The sequence below is a fragment of the Tamandua tetradactyla genome, chromosome 14, assembly GCF_023851605.1.
Source record: "Tamandua tetradactyla isolate mTamTet1 chromosome 14, mTamTet1.pri, whole genome shotgun sequence".
Lineage (NCBI taxonomy): Eukaryota > Metazoa > Chordata > Mammalia > Pilosa > Myrmecophagidae > Tamandua > Tamandua tetradactyla.
In genome coordinates, this window is record NC_135340.1 from 42,500,698 (window position 1) to 42,504,900 (window position 4,203).

The following is a 4,203-nucleotide window of genomic DNA, read 5'->3' on the forward strand; positions in this document are numbered from 1 at the left end:
TATGATGTTTGTGTTTTTCTAAATTATCCTTTTCATCTAAATTGTCTAATCTGCTGGCATAGAGTTTCACATGGTATCTTATGATCATTTTTATTTCTTCAGGATCCGTGGCAATGATCCCACTCTCATTTCTGAATTTATTTGCATTCTCTCTCTTTTTTACTTTGTCAGTTCAGGTAGCAGTTTGTCAATATTGCTGATATTCTCAAAGAACCAACTTCTGGTTTTATTTATTCTTTTTATTGGTTTTTGTTCCCTGTTTCATTTATTTCTACTGCAATATTTCTTTTCTCTTACTTTATTTAGAGTTAATTTGCTGCTCTTTCTCTAGTTTCTTCAGGTGGTCAATGAGGCCTTTTGGTTTTAACTCTTTCTTCCTTTTCAATATAGGATTTTAGAGTTATAAATTCCATTCTTACCACCAACTTTGTTACATTCCATAAGTTTTAATATGTTGTATTTTTGTTTTCATTCATCTCCAGATACTTACTGAATTGTCTTGTAATTTTTTCATTGACTCAATGATTTTTTAAGATTATGTTGTTTTACCTCCACGTTTGTGAAAGTTCCAGTTCTTCAGTGGTTATTGATTTCCAACATCATTCTATTGTAATCACAATATATGCTTTGGAGAATTTCAGTCTTTTAACATTTATTAAAGCCTGTCTTATGCCCCAGCATATGATTGATCCTATAGAACGTTTCATGAGCGCTTGAGAAGAATATATATCAACTGTTTTTGGGAGGTAATGATATATGTATATATAGATATATTAGTTCAAATTCATTTATCATATCATTTATATTTCATTTCCTTATGGATCCTCTGTCTAGTTGTTTTATCTACTGAAGAGAATGCTGAAATGAGTCTTCATTATTATTACAGAAGTCTCCTACTATTATGGTAGAAACATATATTGCTCCCTTCTACTTTGTCAAAGTTTGCCTCATGTACTTTGGGGCATCTTAATTGAGTGCACACATGCTTATGATTGTAGTTTGTTCCTGGTGAATTCCTCCTTTTATTACTGTTTAGTGCCCTCCCTTGTCTCTTATAACGTATGTTCTCCCTTGTCTCTTATATCATATTTTCATTTAAACTCTATTTTATCTGATATTAGTATAAATACTCCTGTGTTTTTTGTTTATTGCTTGCATGGAATAGCTTTTTCCATCCTTTCACTTTCAACCTATTTGTATCTTTGAGTCTAAAGTGAGTCTCTTGTAAACAGCATATAGATGAACTATATATTTTTATCCATTCTGCCAATCCATGTCCATTTACTGAGGAATTAATCCATTAACATTCAATGTTATTACTGTAAAAGATATCCTTACTTCAACCATCATATTTCTTAGCTTTTGTTTGTCAGATATGCTATTTTTATCTTTTATTCTTTTACTGATAATCCTGCTGATAACCATAATTTATAGACTATCCTCCAAGTCTCCCTTTCCTATTTTTATTTTTCAGCCAACAGAACTACCTTTAGTATTTTTTGGAGTGCAGTTCTCTTGCTAACAAATACGCTCAGTATTTGTTTATCTGTGAAAATTTTAGTCTCTTCCTGACTTTTACAAGACAAGCTTGCTAGATAAAGAATTCTTAGATGGTAATTTTTCACTTTCAGATCTTAAATTTTTCATACCACTGCTTTCTCACCTCCATGGTGCCTGATGATTAATCAGCACTTGGCCTAATGTGACTTCCTTGTATCTGGTGAATCACTTATCTTATGCTACTCTTGGGATGCTCTCCTTCTCTTCAGTAGTTGACAATCTGGCTAGTATGTGTCTTTAGAGTGGGTCTATTTGTATTTATTCTATTTGGAATTCATTGGGGTTCTTTAATATGCATATTTATGTCTTTTCTTAGTGTTGGGAAGTTTTCCACAATTATTTCCTCAAATAATATTCTTAACCCTTTATTATTCTTTTCTTTCTCTGGGACACCAGTCACTCTTATAGTTGTACATGTCATATTGTCTGTCTCTTCCCTGAGTTCCAATTAAAATTTTTTCGTCTTTTCCTCCATTTGTTCCTTTGTGTGTTTAAATGTAATTTCTGTCTTCTAGATCACTTAATTGTTCTTTTGCTCTTCAAATCCATTATTGTGTGTGTGTAGTATATTTTTAATTTGTTCTACAGTATCTTCATTTTCTGCTACTTTTCTATTTACTCTTTCAAATTCTTCTTTATGCTCTTCTAATGACTTATTTGTATCCTTTATCTCTTTTGCTATCCCATTGAAGTTATTTATGAGACTTGTTTGAACATCTTTGATTATTTGTTCCAAATTTTATGTCATCTGTGGCTTTTTAATTTGATCATTGTCTTGGCTATATCTTGCTTCTTCATATGGTTTGTGATTTTTTGCTGGTTTCTGGGCATTTGATTACCTTGATAAAGTTATTTTGAAAGTTTCTTTTTTCCCTCACTCATCTAATTTGTGTTTTTGCTTAGGTGGTTTGCCTTGAAGATTTCTTTTGAAACTTGGTTCTCAGTAATTCCCAGCCAGACTAAAGTCAGGGCCAAATTTAGGTGCTACAGCCCTTTACAGAAGTCTGTTGGAAACTAAGCAGAATAATAGCTTGCCATAATGCACTTTCCCCAAGTTCCCAACAGATGGATCTCTTGGGCAACCACTTCCCCACAACCTGCCTCTCCCCAACTGTGGCAGTCTGCTGGCCAGGGTCCAGACCAGGTGAAAATCCAGTCTAGTCCATAGGCCTCCAGGTATACTGGAAGGTGCCAGTTCTGGGGGTGGGGATTAGGCACTGTGCCACACAGTGTAGACTCCAGCTTAGAGGTGTGATGTGTCTGGTGATTCCCAGACTCCTGTTTTGAAAGACTTTGGGCTACAGGACAGAGAGGTTCAACTTTACCAACTAGCACCCAACCCAGGAGTGCTCTGCTTTTTGCCAACCAGCAAAGTTGCCTCAGGGGTAGTGGAAGGATGCCTAGCATTGCAATGCAGCTCCCTCACACCTACCTCTTTTTTCATGGGCACAGTGGGCAGTCTGAGACCCTGTGTATATAGGATTGAGGCACCAGGGCAGAGAGGGTCTCTCCTCACTAGCCAATTGTCAGATTGGTTCTGCTTTGGGTCCCCCTCTCCTCTCAAAGTGAAAGCTTCCCAGACTCCTTCAGGTTTGCCTCAGGGATGGCAAGTAGGCATTGGGCAGTGCATTAAGGTGTCTATATATGGAAAAAATTAATCTACTGTTTCCAGAGTTCCCACACAGGAACACTATGCTATAGGATGAGAGGCTTGCTTTCCTCACTTCTCAAAAACAGGACTGTGCCTCTCTTCAGTTGTCTGATCTGGCTGTTGTGCAACAGCAGACCTTAGGGGTTGTTGTGATTGAATATATTAATTTCTCAGTCACAATTTCTCTACTTTTCTGTCCAGGTCTTACTTCTAGAAAGCAGAGGTTCTACTCATTTTTATTTCTTTTTTTATTCCATACTATTAAACCTAAAATGAAGTGATTCAAAAGGAGTTTTAATGGGGTCCACAGATTAAATTTCCAGTTTCAGTTTTTATGCACTTATACAATGAACTTTTTCTTTCCTTACATTTGTTTAAAATAGAATGCACTTTAGTTTTTTGCTCATGTTAAGACCAGCATTAAAAGCATCCTGAAGTTATTAAGATTTTAATGCTATTTTATCTATTGTTCTATTGCCTATGAGGTAGGCAAATGAATACATTTAAAGATACTACAATCACTCTACTTCAAAATTTTTAATTTTATAGATAAGACAACCAGAGAAAGTAAGTTACTAACTCAAGCCACAAAGCTGGTTAGAGATTTCAAATAATCTTTATAACATTGCTATTCTCCCTTAATTCTCTTCTTATCCTTAACATTTATCAAGAAAAAACAAAGAAATGGCAGATGGAGATTTCACATTGGTCACTGAGTTTATCCTGTTGGGGCTGACAGATCGTGTTGAGCTCAAGTCATTCTTTGTGTGGTTCCTGTTGATTCATACCATTTCATGTGTGGAGAATCTGGAAATGCCCTTTCTTAATACAGACAACACCCATGCACCATTTCATTAGCTGTCCATCATTTGTAGATGCCCACTATTCATCTGTCTTTGCACATAACTTCTGAACTTCTTGTTAAAAGTAGACAGTCTCACCCTTTGCATGCATTGTGCAATATTTGTGGAGTGTGTGTCACTCCTTACTAC